We start from the raw sequence: 16,569 nt of genomic DNA on the forward strand, positions 1-16,569 counted from the left end.
ACTATATTCAATTTAAAACCGAAAATGAGATGAGATTCAGTTGAGTTAACGAATAACTTTAGCTAGTATGTATCTAAGATCGTTCTGCAGCATTATATAGTGTTCTTCTACCAACAATTCGCTGTTCAAGCTATCGACGAATTCAGAATCTTTTCCGCGATTTCCTCTACTCTTCTCCGACTGTGTGATTTGTCTGCCAGATGCTGCCAAGAACTACCGCTGGAGAGCGAGGCGGTCGGAAACCACGATGACGAGCAAAAATGGTTCAAATGGTTCTGAGCACTATGGGACTTAACTGCTATGGTCATAAGTCCCCTAGAACTTAGAACTACTTAAACCTAACTAACCTAAGGACAGCACACAACACCCAGCCATCACGAGGCAGAGAAAATCCCTGACCCCGCCGGGAATCGAACCCGGGAACCCGGGCGTGGGAAGCGAGAACGCTACAGCACGACCACGAGATGCGGGCAGATGACGAGCACGTTCCGTGAGACGTAGCAGGTCATCGCAGGAAGCACGACGGACACCGCGTCTTGCGTGCTTTCCTATGAGAAACGCGTCCCGTGTGAGGATGGCTATAGTTGAGGTCTCTTAAGTGTGCGCTGGTGCGGAGACGCTCGAATCCCAACGATGAAAGAAATTTGTGGCAACGGTATTTTCCCGGCAATGTGAGGGCAGAGGCAACATGGAGTTCATATCCAGCAGTCTGTATGCCACTGTAGAGAGCTAAATCCGAAACCTCTTCTGAAGTATGTGCACCTCGATCTATCTTTAAGGTGCGAAACTTTAAATAAGAGTGCGCAGGATCAGACGAGTAAATAGGAGAAGTAATAAGGATGTACTGAATCGACGGGGAGGAAACAATTTACGGAACCACTTGGAAAAGAAACTGGTTGAGGACACATCATGATCATTAAGAAACAGCCAATTTGAAAGCGAAGGGAAGTGGGAAAGGTGTGGCCGTTAAAAACTGTACAGGAAGATCAGGGCGTGTTTAGGACGATTGTTGCAGTAGCTACGTAGAAATGAAGAGCCTTTTACAAGAAGAGCTGCATCAGACCAACCTTCAGACTGAAGACCACAATTCGGCAATAAATAATACGATAATCAGGTTTTGTAATGTAAGCTGCTCTGGCTTCATAATGTGTAGAAGTAGCACTGAACATTCCGACGTCGGTACGTGATCGTAATGATTTACCATTAGTTGTGGAATTGTGGATTTTATGTCGTGTGAACTGCACGAGAAACTAGTTCAGTATTTGTTGCCGTGCTTCTCGACTTCCTGATCTGTGAATACCGTCATGGGGTATTCTTAGAAATTTGGCCGAACAAGTCTTAATTCTGCCATTCTTTTCGCTCTGTCTCAGCCAGGAGTAGAAGTTACACTCCCACAAGGTTGTACGATGTCAGAAAATTGGAGACTGGTGGCGACCTCCTGTCGTCGGCTGTGGTTGTTGAGGTTGTGTCCCACTGTAGTGATATTCGAAAGTAATAGGTCATGTGCTGAAACCTCTTCATCACTCCCCAGTCCACTATCCATATAAGACTACGCTGTACAAGCAGTCTTGCAGTCATCTATATGATACATCTATATACTCACACCATACTATTAGAAAAGGAAAATTCAAACCGATGACTAAGGACATAATTTTTTGTGGTTTCTATTTGGTAGAAATCTGTCTACAAGCATTGGTTAACAAACTCGAAGTACGACACATCAAAGCAGTCCATGGGTGCGATATTAGTAAATGACAGAGACCTATACAGTGTAACTCTTCGTCAAACTCTGTCGATCTCGTGTCTTAATCCGTTGTCTTGGCATGAATTCTTCGATAACAGTGACTGCCTTTCCCTTCCCTCCTATTGTACACATCTCAAAATTTTCAGTAATTTTAGGCATTTTATAAATTATTTAATATCTTTAGGTATTTTAAATAGATAAACGTCACCTACACCTTACTATGTAGTAACGGTAAGTTATACGTGGGCATTCAAGAAGTAATACAACATTTATTTCTCGGACAGTTTTGGTTGCAAATACGCAGAAAAGGTTGTGGAACATCGTGGAATACACCCGCTTCAGCCCGAAAAGTTTCATGATGTTCCGACAGGTCGCGGCACTATTCGTAGCCTTGAAAACGTCGCCTATAACGGAGGTAAGTTCCAGGCAAAGAGCTATCACTGAGTTTCTTTTGGCAGAAAACCAGAACATGGCAGACATCCATAGGCGTTTGCAGAAAGTGTACGGAGACCTGACAGTGAACAAAAGCACGGTGAATCGTTGGACAAGGCGTCTATTATCATCGCAAACCTGTCCGATCTCCCGCACGCGGGCCGGCTGCTCACAGCTGTGAGACTGAAAAAACGACTTCACCGTGTTCGTCGCCACAAAAATTCAAACCAGCTTCTTCTTGTCCACAACAACGAAAAGCCTCACACAAGTCTGCGCACCCGAGACGAGCTCTTAAAACTTCATTTTAGTGTTCTTCCTCATCGACGCTAAGGCACGGATCTTGCACCTTACGTCTTCCGTCTGTTTGAACCAACGAAGGATACACTCCGCTGGAAGCAGTACGCAGATGATGGGGAGGTTATTGATGCAGCACGACGTTGCCTCCGACGTCGACCAGTGTAGTGCTACCATGCGAACATACGGGCCTTCTCAGTAAGATGGCGTAAGGACCTCGCACTGTACGGAGACTATGTTGAAAAATAGGGTTTTGTAGCCAAAGGACTGGGGAATAACATGGTCTATTGGAATCCTGAATAAAAAAATGTGGTGCACTAATTATGGAATCCCCCTTGTATTGATAGGCTGTATCGTTTCAGTGCAAAGAAAAAGTATCTACAAATAGTCTACCAGTACCATCGTATCGGTATATTTTGTTCTTTGATCTTTATGATGTAATTAAATCAATTGTGTCATTAGCTGATATGTTAATTATACTATAATTATTTATCTATGAGGACCTTACGTCTTCTAATTTCATTCTGTGAACAGCTGAAGCGGTCCTACCCATCTGTTGCTCGAAATTTTTCTATTCTCCGTAAAATTAAATCTTTTAACAGTGCGCTTTCCAACGTTGATTTCATTCATTTTCTTCCAGATAATCTTCTGTTTAGTCCCAAGCGGTCGGTGGAATGAAGGGGAAACAGTGTTCGGCTGCCACTGTGAATATAGTAACGTAGATTGTACCGTAAAAGCTCCGTCCGAACAGACCTTGGAAGGCCCCCACGGTACCGACCGGCCGCCGTGTCATCCTCAGACCACAGGCGTCACTGGATGCGGATATGGAGAGGCATGTGGTCAGCACACCGCTTTCCCAGCCGTATGTCAGTTTACGAGACCGGAGCCGCTACGTCTCAATCAAATAGCTCCTTAGTTGGTTTCACAAGGGCTGAGTGCACCCCGCTTGCCAACAGCGGTCGGCAGACCGGACGGTCACTCATCCGAGTGCTAGCCCAGCCCGACAGCGCTTAACCTCGGTGATCTGACGAGAACCGGCGTTACCACTGCCGCGAGGTCGTTGGCAGATTGTACAGTGAACTTCCGTATTGTCAACCATTGCCTCAGCGCGTTGCACATTGTGATAGTAATGTTCAGCATGAACATATCCACAGTCATCGCTATCGAGAAGTGTTTACTTGCTTAATATCGCCGTGAGAAATAGTGTAGAATACCGGAGCAAATTCGTTTACTGTGCAGTTTCTTCTTCCGTTGGTTCCGCTGGATATAAGGTAGGTAAACTCAAAGACGCGCACAGATAATGGTTTATTGTAATGATGACCCTGAAGGAATGAGGGAGGAGGACAAACTAAACTTTCTCTTCAGGCGCACTCCTCACTTTGGAGTACAGAGAGGAGTACTGGAGGAGTCAGCCGTGGCACAGCCACAGCCGCTAGGTGCTGAGCGTCTTGCCACGGTCTCTCGGCTGTCCCTCCTCACGGGCTACGAGGTTGGAGCCCGCTGACTTACGGACACGAATGACAATCCAGCCTGTATGCCCCTCACAGTCGATTCATCGCCTTCTCGCTCTTTCGGCAGGAGGCTGGCCCCTGAGTGAAATCGAAAGAAGAGAGGCGGGCCGATGGAAGAGGAGACGGAAGGAAAGAAAGGGGAAAGTGGCAGGAGCGGCGGCACCATTTCGTGTTCTATTTAGGGGGGCTGTTCCCGGCTTAGTGCTGCCGTCCGGCCAGATTACGTGATCAATACAGCGGCGGCGCCCTTCTGCCGGAGAACGGCCCCGCCGCCTCACAAGTCTCCAGATAACCAGATGGTTGCACCACCGCTGCTCTGGTGGTTATAGAAACGTTTATGTCATCTGTGTTCCCAAATCTGTGAGGAGCTACGCAGTATTGTGCCAATTTTACAGAGCGCTAGATGGCGTGTTTTGTGTTTCTTCATGCTATTGGCTAGTTTTGGACAATCCGATATCTGAGAACTCGGTGTTTCCGAAAACTGATTAGAATAAGTATGACGACAGATGTCGAACGAATTTAGAAACTCGCTTCTAGGTTCGTAACAGGGCAGAATAGATTGTGCTGAAGTATGACAGAAATGCACGGGGAACTTAAATGGGAATTCTTGTAAGAAGACGTAGTTTTCACGAAAGCCTGTTGGATAAATTTAGAGAGCATCTATTTCAAGAACACTGTGTGATCACCTGCTTTCAGCAATCATCGTATATCTTGCGTAGTGAACGCGATCATATGAGAGATTGGGGTTTGTACGGTGTAATATACGCAATTACTTGCCTCACGCTCAACATGCAAAATGGAATAGGACAGAAAAGTAGCTAACATTCCGTCAGTTCTCCCTTATCAGTATCGTCCAGGCCATTTGTGTCATTTAGTTAAACTAATGTCTGAATAAACTATCATCATACCAACTTTTTATAATGCTCTACCCATTCCTTCTCTCCTTGATATGCATACGGAAACTCTAAAACCTAGAAAGAGTAGGAAAGCTATTGTTTTAGATGGTGTTAGTATGGAACTGTGGAAAGATGGAGTGTTATCTTACATCAAAAGCTTTTTCACAGTTTTGATAAATAGTTGAGAAGTGAGAAGGTACCAAAAGACTGGCTAAAACCCAAAGTAATATCAATATCTAAAAAAGGTGACAAAAATAACCGTAATGAGTAGAGAAGTATAAGTCCCTGGATTCAATCTATAAATTATTTGCCAAAATTCTGAAGGCAAGACTAAATAATATCATGGAAAAACAAGTATATCCGAAGAACAATCAGGTTTTAGAAATGGACGATCAACTACTGATAATGCTTTTATACTACAACAAGTTAGAGAAGAATTCAACAGGGAAGCTCATATTGCTTTTACAGATTTTTAAAAGACATTTGAAAATCTGAACAGAGAAGTGCTATTGAATGTAATGGCTGAATTCTGTTATCCATATCATCTCATCAATGCTGCTAACCGTCAATACACAAACACCTAATTTGTTAGATACATGGGAAACATAATCACAAATCCGCTGAACACAAACCTAGGTTTAAGACAAGGAAGCTGTATTTCCCCGACACTCTTTACTAAATATATACATCAAGTGATGAGTAAATGGAAAATGATGACTAGATAGAGTAGTTTGAGATCGTGATACTAGACTAAATGCGATACTGTGTGCAGATGATCTAACATTGACTGCAGATAATGAAGATGACCTTCAGATGCCAGTCTAGAAGCTGCTGCAGATGACCTCAGAATTCAACCTAAAACTGTCTTTTGATACGACGAAAGTTTTGTTATTTCATGGCATACAACCAGTAAAATCAAAAGTACTCTTCATGAATGGAATTATGGAGCAAGTTAAACAGTTTAAATATTATAGGATGCGACATCACAAATGAATACAACGATGATGTGCACCAAAAATTAAATAAATTTGCTTCCATGTGTCGCACGACAGTAAAAAATATAAAGAATAAAGGTAGCAAAGAAACCCAGCTGAAGTTTCATAAAACCATAGCAGTACCAATCCGTACTTATGGAAATGAAGGGAGGGTGACAAGAAGACATCAAGAAAGTAAAATAAAGGCTCAAAAAGTTGGGTTTCTAAGAAGAGTGAAGGCATGCACAAGACCTCCAAAATAAATGAGGATATAAGGATTTAGGAATATATAACCCAAACGTAAAATAAAACTTTTCGTTTCACGTTTTGGCAGTCGAGACGCGAAAGCGAGAATACTTGTTGGCTGTTCACGCAAAAGTTCTCGGTTCTCGGATGCGTATCTATTTCTGTCTGTTTCCAGGTTCTTCTTACTAACGAATTCGGAAAATAAATTTCGCGTGTCCATCTGCAACATTGAAAGATGTACTTAAAATAACAATGCTGGTTTGGCTTGCACACATTTCACAATAAGCGAAAGAATCAGTTTTTTTTTTTTTTTTTACCAAATAGCATCCTTAAAATCTCTTGAGAAAGACAGCATAGCTAAGAAGTCGTACTAATCCAAAAACAGTGGCGTTTTTGTTTACACACATAAAATAGTCATCTGAAAAACTAGCTTTGAAAAAGGCTGCAACTTTCCTTTATTTAGATAAAACTATTTTCCTTTGAAGCACACCTTATGAAATGAAGTCGCACATTATGCACGCAGGCTCGCTAAATAGACACCCGAGGACCTCAGTTTCTTTTACTGCACGAGGGTACAGATCTCCAGTCCCTGAAATTACAGCTTCTATCTATCATCGAAGTGACTCAGCTGCAGAAAAGAACCATGCATTATTTTCCGACATGGCGTACCTAAAAACGAGGAACACAGACTTCTTGGGTACATGGTTACTGGTAGGGCTTGATTTGTAAAAAATAAGGTTCCGGTACTGTGGGCTTCCGGGGGGGAGGGGATGTTTTTTGAGGTTTAGGCTTCTTAAACGTTATTTTAGTGCTTTTCCTGATTATTTTGACAGTGTGAATTTGTACTTGTAAAAATAAAACTGCAATATGCATCAACAATCTTTTATCAGTATTGGTTAAAAGCTGTTTCTCAGTTTACGATTTTCTACAAAAAGAAATTACTGTAAGGTAAACACACGCAAATTTAAACTATAAAGGGGGGAAAATTTTAATGTTTTTACTTTCAGTTTATAAAACTGCCCAAAGCTTTGAAAGGTTTTCGTGGCATGTCCCTCTTTGTACGCTTGCTGTTGGTGTCCATAGCAGAGTGCCGTCCACGAAGCAGCCAGAATTCCACTTATTTTCAAAGGTCAAAACGAGTCACTGGTGGGCCATTCAGCTTCGGAAAAGTAGTGAAGAAACAGTCTTTGTTAACAGAGACTCTCTACTGTGAATAATAGATTAATTTGGGAAAACTCTCTTTCACGTTCACTAGATGGCACTAGAATTATTTTGATGGTATTTGTCAACGGAAAGTAATTTGTGGGATACTTTGTTTTGTTTCCACAATTCCCACTAAAGTTCTCACAGCTGTCAAGACATAATCACGAAATGCTTTAATCTTACCTCGTTTGTTCAACTGCAAGCTAACAGAAAGTGACTCAGCACCGTTTTACCATAACGTTCTGTCGTACTACATCTCAAAATCTGCGGTTCTGATTTTTATGCCGGTCGCTTCAGTCTGGAACCGCGCGACCGCTACGATCGCAGGTTCGAATCCGGCCTCGGACATGGATGTGTGTGTTGACCTTAGGTTAGTTAAGTTTAAGTAGTTCTAAGTTCTAGGGGACTGATGACCTCAGATGTTAAGCCCCATAGTGCTCAGAGCTATTTGAACCATTTGATTTTCATTCGTCAGCGGTACAGTCCGTGAAATCACAAATGAAGCATTGGTCGCTGATAAATCCGACATGCATCGCTCACATTTAACGAATAGACTTCAGTCAGTCGGGCTATAACTGCAGCTAAACATCTTACGTAAACAAGTGCGCTACCTCGTAATAGCTTGACAGAAAGTACACCAAGTTTGTCTCTAAAATAATTCGCCACTCTCTGAAAATTTTCAGTTACAAGCACAAATTTATATTCGTAACTGTATAATTAGAAAATTGGCGCCACTTTAAACACATTTCACTAGTTTATATTTACTCAGTGACGAGCATTCCAATGTTGTCCCGTTGGTGTATACCGTAAGATATCGGGTGCCTTAAATTAGTTCCTCAAACAAGTCGTGAAACTAGTTAACAGAATCGTGGTTCCTGTTTGTAACTGATTCTTCAACAAAATTGTGCCACTAAAAACACACTTAGCTGTATTATCACTCATTTATGAGCATAACAATATTTTACACCCCCCATCGCTTAAGTCAGAATATTTTTGAGTTGACTGTAAGTCATTATAATATGTTGCTTCTGTTAATGGGTGAAAGTACCTGAGACTACTCTATCTATATCCGAATCCCGCTCTAGCTACTGCCGGGTTTGGGTGCTGACGAGTCCTCTCCATTTGGCTCGGTCCTCCCACCACTTTTCTTCCTCCACTTGTTGCCAGGTCACACCTCTCCTTTCTACAGATATTCTCACTCCCATTTTCCACCGTGTTCTTAGGTGCCCTCTACGTCTTTTCCCATCCATCTTTAGTTCTTCCATAATTTTGGGGAGTCTCTGCCCATGCATCCTCTTAATATGCTCATGCCATCTTAATCTCTTTTTTTCAATTTCTTCTCTCATACTGTCTTGTTTAAGGTCCTTTCTAATCTCTACATTCCTTACTCTGTCCATTTTTGTTTTTCCCTTAACTGCTCTGAGAAATTTCATTTCCCTTGCTTGCAGTCTGCTCCAGTGCCTTTCTTGAAGATAGGAACAATGTCTCCTGTTCTCCAATCGTCAGATATTGTACTATTTCTCCACAAGCTTGATAGTACTCTATACAGCCACTGCATTCCCACTGGACCTGCTGCTCTTATCATGTCCACTGATACTTCATCAGGTCCTGGGGCTTTCCCCCCATTTATCTTCTTCACAGCTTTTTCCATTTCTTCCGGTGTAATTTATCCTAATTCTGCTTCCCAACTTCTCTCAATTTCTCCATTATTTGTTGTTTCCTCATGTACCTGCGCCTCAGCGTTTAACAGCTTCTTTTAAGAAGCCTGAGACTACTAATACCTGTAAAATTAGCGTAACTTAAATGAACGAAAAATTTGACGCGACCGATCGACCAACGATTCTGTGAAACGTAGATATAGCAAATTCTGCAAGTGTTTCCACAAATCACTTTAAACACTGTCACACAATGTTGTCCCTTAATGACCCGTGGAATAAACTACCAGTAACTTTGCTCCCTTTACACTCCACAAGGAAGCAGAGCTCTGGTACTGGCTGCTCTTCCTAGGCAATAATCTTCGAAAAAGTGTTGTACAACAACGCGGTGCCGGTCTGTTCATCAAACCCTAACAGATCGTACGGATGATGGCATGCAAACTTCCCTAAGCCTCCTACACAGTGAAATCTTAGGTGAAGGCTGTGACATTGTGTCCCTAGATGTCCACGTAACATGGAAAGCTTCCCACGGATTGAAATTTCCCATCTGTCCACGAAAGACAGCCAACGAAACATGCAGCGACTTAGGAAATTTCGTTCCGCGGTGTCCGACGTTTCGGGCTGTCCACGTGAGTTCGTCGTCAGGGAGAAGAACGGTCCGCCCGCTGCAGCATACGGCGTGCGTGACGGCCGGCTCTGTGTCTCAATTCCCGCCGACCGCCGGCGCTCGCTCGCAGCGCAGGTACAGGATACACGGAACGTGGCTCACTTTATCAGAATTAACCGGTCACACGCCACTCTGTTGCCACAGAATTTGGCGTTTCGCCGCGCAATACTTTGTGATTACAGCGCATAACTCTTTAGCGCGAACAGATACCAGGGCAGTTATATGGTTCGGGCGAACTTAACACCGCATTTTATTGTGGGTTTTAGGAACTTTAAATAGGAATCTATTCAGTGCCGGGTTTACGTGTCACGTGGTGGAGCAGGCGGCCGGGAGTTTGCGTCACGCTAGCACAGAGGGGGAAAAAATGTGAGAGCAAGTTACTAGCGACATTTATTGCCGTGTGCCTTTCCTTGTGAGTCTTATGCTTAGATGCTTTTATTTAATTTTTTTTTAAAGCGCGACACTGTTATGTAGTTGCCATCGGTATCACTTTTCCAGTAGTGGCCCCTAAATGAATCGTCATCTGCAGATATGATGTCTTCTTTGCCTCCTCAAGACGAAGATTATTTTCAGTGTATAACGTAGGGGCAAATACAGAGGTCTTTGAGGATATATTACTGTCGAATGTACGGTATTACCGAGAAAGGATATAGTGATGGCTTTGTCTATCGCACCTAGGCAGAGGTAATATAAAAATAATGTCTCGTGGGACTATCGAGAGGGACAAACAACCTAACGGCAAAAAGTTTCTTCCTTCGCGTGCATTGGTAACTTCCAGTGATTTGGAATTAAGCTCTGAGCACAGATTTAGACTCTGCCGACGGACCTTTGAATCGGAATTATTGACGAAATACATGACGAAAGTAAAAGGAATTGGCTAAGTGTGTGGAGTATGTGGACTATGCAAATGACCGAGTTATTGGTGTAAGGCTGCAAGGAACACAGAAAGATTTACTGATCGTCCAACTTCAGAACATGATGACCAAATTGTAGAGGAAACGTACACTGTAATAGACAGAATAATGGACGAAAATAAAAAAATGCTGCAAAACAGTAATGGGAGACTGGAACGCCATTGTGGGAAAAGGGAAAGAGGGAAACATACTAGGCAGTCATCGTCTTGGAAAGAGAAATGACAGAGGTGAATCGCTAATTGACTTCTGCGTGGAAAGGCAGTTGATAGTTGCAAATACATGCTTCAAGAACCACAAGAGGAGGCTTTACACTTGAAAATTACCAGAGGATAAATACAGAAACCAAATCGATTTTATATTGGTAAAAAAAAAAAAAAGATACAGGAATGGAATCAAGAAGGTGCACACATTACAAGGTGCAGATATTAATAGCGACCACAACTTACTTATGCTAGAAATAGAAATAACAACGGAAAAACCGAAGAAGACAACCATGGGGAAGCAGTGGGATCTAGAGAAGATAAGATCCAACAAGGAACAAATTACAGAAATGCTGTCACTTGAGTTTCTAAACACATTACGAGACAAAGAACCACCTGATAATGTCAACGAGTACTGAAATATGCTGAAAGCAGGACAGCAAAATATAGGATATGTAAAAGGGAAAAGAACAAAAAAACCGTGGGTTACATAAGAAATGATTTCCAAGATGGAGGAGAGAAAAAAATTTAAAAAAAAAAAACACTGAAGATGCAAGAAAGATGTACCGAATGTTGAATAATGAACTGCGAAGAGAAACAGCAGGCTAGTAAAAAATGGCTAAAAGAGGAATGTGATGCAATTGAAGAACTAGACAGGAAGGGAAGATACGACTTCCTATACAACCGAGTAAAGACTATGACGTGGGATCAAAACAGAGCAGGAAGTGCTACTACGGAAATTTTGAGTAAAGACCAAGAGGTAGTGTAGAAAGATCGTGACGATGTTCTCCAGAGATGGGAAGAATATCTAAAAGAGCTATATGACACAGATCGCAAACCAGAAACTCTGGAACTTGGAGCACTCAGCAGTGTAAATGATGACGAGAAAGGACCAACCATCATAATGGAAGAAATAAAGTCTGCCATAGCTGCAATGGAAACTGGTAAAGCAGTAGGTACAGATACGATACCGGGAGAAATGTTAAAATGCTTGAACCAAGATGGAATAAGAGAAATATTGAGGTCATTTAATAAAATATATGATAGTGGTGAATAGTCTGAGGACTTCCTGACAACAGTAATGATTCCATTACCGAAAAAATAAGGAACCAAGAAATTCAGTGAGCACAGGACAATTAGCCTTATTTCACATGCAGCCCGAGTGATGTTAAGAATAATTAATAACAGACTTGAAAAAGTAATTGAGGAGCATCTTGCCGAGGAGTAGTTTGGTTTCAGACGGAATACGGGCACCAGAGATGCAATAGGGCTCCTACGAAACTTGGGAGAAAGGTTTACTGAAAACGGAAGAGACCTCTAGATGTGCTTCATCGATCTAGAAAAGGCATTTAACAATGTGGCTTGGGACAAGCTGGCGACTATAATGAGGGAAACAGAGTGGACTGGTAAACCAGAAGACTTGTAAACTCATTATATCTGAATCAAAAAGCCTCATTTGAAGTGAGAGGAGAAAGTACAAACTGGATCGGACTAGGAAAAGGAGTAAGACAAGGATGCTGTCTATCACCTACCCTTTTCAACCTACTTGAAAAACATGATTGACCAATGCTCATTAGATGACAAAGGAGTAGAAATTGTAGGAAGAAGAGTAGGGTGTTTGATGTTTACTGGTGACATCGTCCTTCTAGCCACAGGAGAAAAAGGAATACAGGATTTAGTGAACACCATTGAAGTTAACGGGAAAAATTATTGAATGAAAATTAACTCAAAGAAAACAAAGGTATTGGCACTAGGAGGAAATAAAGATCAGGAATTATGCTGAACGGACAAATATTAGAACAGGAGCAAAATTTAAGTATCTTGGAAACAGGATAGACACCGACTGGGAGAACAGCACAGAAATTAAAACAAGGATGGCAAGGGCAAAAAGAGGCATTTTATAAGAAAAGGAGAATTTTCTGCAGCAGTCTGGACAGAGAACTGAGGAAAAGACTCATAAAATGTTTTGTATGGAGTGTTCTTCTGTATGGCGCTGAAACATGGACTTTGAGGAAGAGAGACAGAGCAAGGCAGGAGGCTTTTGAGATGTGGACATGGCGAAGGATGGAAAGAATAAATTGGATGGATAGCGCAAAAAATGAAGAGGTACTGAGAAGAGTGGGAGAGAAAAGACAGTTACTAGATGTAAGAAAAGGAAGGAAAGAAATTGGATTCTGCATATATTAAGAAAGAATGACGGACTGATAAAAACAGTTTAAGAAGGTTATGTAGAAGGGAAATGGAAGCGAAGAAGGAAGAGATTCCAGATACTGGATGACGTGATGGACGGTACAACATACAGCAGCCTTAAGAAGGAAGCAATACATCGCAGAAAATGGAGAGGCAAAGGACCTGCTAATATAGCGGAAAACTGATTATGATGATGATGACATGACGAAACTACAAAAGATCAAATAAAAATGACTGCACAGCCTTTTTTTTCCTTTTTTGTTTTAATTTCACTTCACCGGTTTCAACGAATTAATACTTTAGTTTCAGAATTTTGATAAAAACTTAACTGATAGGTAGCCGAGGTCAAGTAGAAGTCGGACGATATGGACGTCCTTCGTTAAAGAACTATAAACTATGTTATACAATATACACAATAAGTACGTAATACGTGCTGTGAACAGCAATAAACACCGCACGTATCGTATACATTTTGCATGTGACACAGTTCATTACTCTTTAACATTGGCTTACCTGTTCCTTAAGCCCGTATCACACTTCATATGACAGATTAGTTTTCTTGAAACAGGTAAAGTGGAAAAGTGGAGCTGATTTTTATTTTCGTGAAAAGACTCTCCCAGTAATGGATGTACACTCTATGATCTCTTTGTTGGCTATATTGCATTCCTTGATACTGGCCATCCGAAAAAAATATACCATTCTTTACCGTTCGCTCTCTGGTAATTCTCGTATAGTGGTTAGGTGTCAGCCACCTCACGACACAGGCTGAAATGCCTGTCCAGAACTAGCAACATATTGCCTCTTTGCATACCGTTCACCAATTGACTATGTCTGTACAGTTGTGCTATAATATTTGACAATTTCACTGACTCCCAAGTATTAGTTAAGGGAAAGTCACTGATGTACGAAAAGGAACGGACATATTATCCGCGATGTACCATCCGAGCAGGTAGTACTACGGTTTTGCATAAAGGAGGAACAGGCTGGGAATCCACTTCCAAGCAGATACAAGCCGAGATGGTTCCTCTAAAGAGGAGATGATTTCCTTCCCCGTCTTTATGCATTCTGAGGATATATTATATCGCCTCGTTGTTAACGGGACGTGAAACCCTCACCCTTGGTTTGCAGCCGAGGATATGCAAGGCGAACATCGCATAACTGTTGTCCTTCTCATTGCGTAACAGTACCACGAAACAAAGGAATGTAATTAGTCGGTAGCAAAGAGTACCGCTTATTCTTACATACATGGAGAACACGCCAGAACTTAAATAAGGTATTCGCGAACCGCTTCGTCGCTACGGGCCCTCTAGTAGGAGGGTAGGGAGGAATGCGTACACTGCCTGCCATCCTGGTAGCGATCAGAAGTGGAGCGGAAACTGACGTTTAGTCGTCATTTTATAGCGTCTAACGTAGGAAACAGTACCAATATAGATACACTTTACATTGAAAGATTGCTATCGTTTAGCTTGATGTGCAGTGACTGTGAGCATCTATGTAAGTTTGTGAACTGCTGTTTCACACGCTCGTTCTTTGTTCGCTAGCAGCTTTTTCTCTGCTTCTCAGACAATGGCGGGTAATGCGACAAAATTGTAGTTCTGAGGAACACGCAACACGTAGTCGCTGAGTTTTAGCTTGTGTCGGTATCTTGCGTTTCAGCTTCGGTAACGACATCAAAGACTTATCGCAGTTGATTGCTTGTTATTATATCACTGGTAGGTAATTTCTTAAGACTATGAAATAATAAAGCTCTTTAACCCATTTGCCACCATACCTGAGCGTAATTGCTTATTTAACGTGTAACAACGATGGAATTCCAGAGGTATGTCATATATAGGATGTTTCAAAATGAACAGAACGGTTTTACGGCGTTGTAGCATTTATTACGTTCAACTTACAATTTTAAATAGTACACCAAACGAAAGAGCAGCTCAAACAGTTTTGTATCTATACCTGTGCCCACTGGGAAGAGTGTGGAATGACGAAGAGTGACTGAAAAACGTGTTGAACAAGTGCGAGTCTTTCACGCTTAGCCCCAAGAAATATCCCCGCGGAAAGTTTATGGGCCTTTCTTTTTCGGTGAATCAACTATAACTGATGTTTCTTATCTTGATATTCTGCAGATATGGCCCGTACCCCAATGGGAAGAAGCTGAACAACACGTCTTTATTTGGGAGCAAGATGGTGCGCGCCTCACTGGCATAGCTCAGTTCGCGACTGGTTAAACGACGTTGTGTCCGACCGGTGGATTGGGCGCAAGGGGCCGGTTGACACAGCATTTTATGCGCGACCACCACGTTCACCCACAATCTGACTGGATCATGTGTTTGTGCCTCCGATACCAGCTGATCTGTCCGACTTTAGAAACAGACTTATTGCAACAGTTACTCCTGACACATTGATCAAGGTATCGGAACAATTCGCCTGTCTGCTCGATGTGTGATCGGTTTTCACACTGAATAATTGAACGAAAACCTGTTTGTGTTTCTCTTTCAAATTCAAATGGCTCTAATCACTATGGGACTTAACATCTGAGGTCATCAGTCCCCTAGACTTAGAACTACTTAAACCTAACTAACCTAAGGACATCACACACATCCGTGCCCGAGGCAGGATTCGAACCTGCGACCGTAGCAGCAGCGCGGTTCCAGACTGAAGCGCCTAGAACCGATCTGCCACAGCGGCCGGCTTTCTCTTTCATTTGGTGTATTGTTTATAATTGTAAGGTGAATGTAGTATGTGCTACAAAGCCTTAAAGCCCGCATATTCATTTTGAAACACCATGTATTTTTGTTTTTAAGATTTTTCCATTGCTAGGAAAAACTGGAAAATATCCCAGGTGATTAATCTTAGTGGGCAAGAATCATGTTACTATTCCGAATTGTGATTATTTTTTATCGTCACATAAGGGTGAGAGAAATGAGTCTGTTTGAAAAGATTATTAACGAGTCGTCCTCTTTGAGAAATTCACCACACCTTCCACGACTGGAACAAATATTTTCAAGCCATTTGAAATTAATTAACATCCCCTTTCCGGCAACAGTTACCACAAATTTACGTAGAAGCCCACTCCTGAGTAGAAGTGATTAATTTGATCGCTGAAGACGACGATCAGCTATGAAACTTGGAATATATTTATCAATCCTTAATTTTTTTTGCAGCGGTGGTCCTACACATTGGACACCAGATCGAACGAAACAGGGAAGAGGATCATACCAGCGGATATTCCTTACTGTTCTCAATGGATGTCCTTTTATTTTTTCATGTATCGTGTACGCATTCGTAAGCTGCCATCGCGAGAAGTGCTCACTTTCACTCTTGGTGTAGATGTCTTCAGGTTATTCATACCGTGCAAAGCACACTAATAAGCTCTTTTGGGACACGACCGAGGTTCCTAGTCACAAGTAAAAACAAGTTACACTATGCATCAACCCTTGCCATTGTACCAAACCTCATTAATATTGTCAGAGTAGTGTTTGTCTTCACCAGTTTCGTCAAGTATGGCACCGTAGCCGTATATTTTTAGAGGACATTTTGAAATTGTCCACCTCGGCTGTTTTCGCAAGTATTCAGTTTATCTTGCGCGATTGATCAATTTCCCCTTTACAGGATGTTTTAAAGTGCAGTGGATGTACAGTTACCCCAT

The sequence above is a fragment of the Schistocerca cancellata genome, chromosome 2, assembly GCF_023864275.1.
Source record: "Schistocerca cancellata isolate TAMUIC-IGC-003103 chromosome 2, iqSchCanc2.1, whole genome shotgun sequence".
In the NCBI taxonomy this organism is placed as follows: Eukaryota; Metazoa; Arthropoda; class Insecta; order Orthoptera; family Acrididae; genus Schistocerca; species Schistocerca cancellata.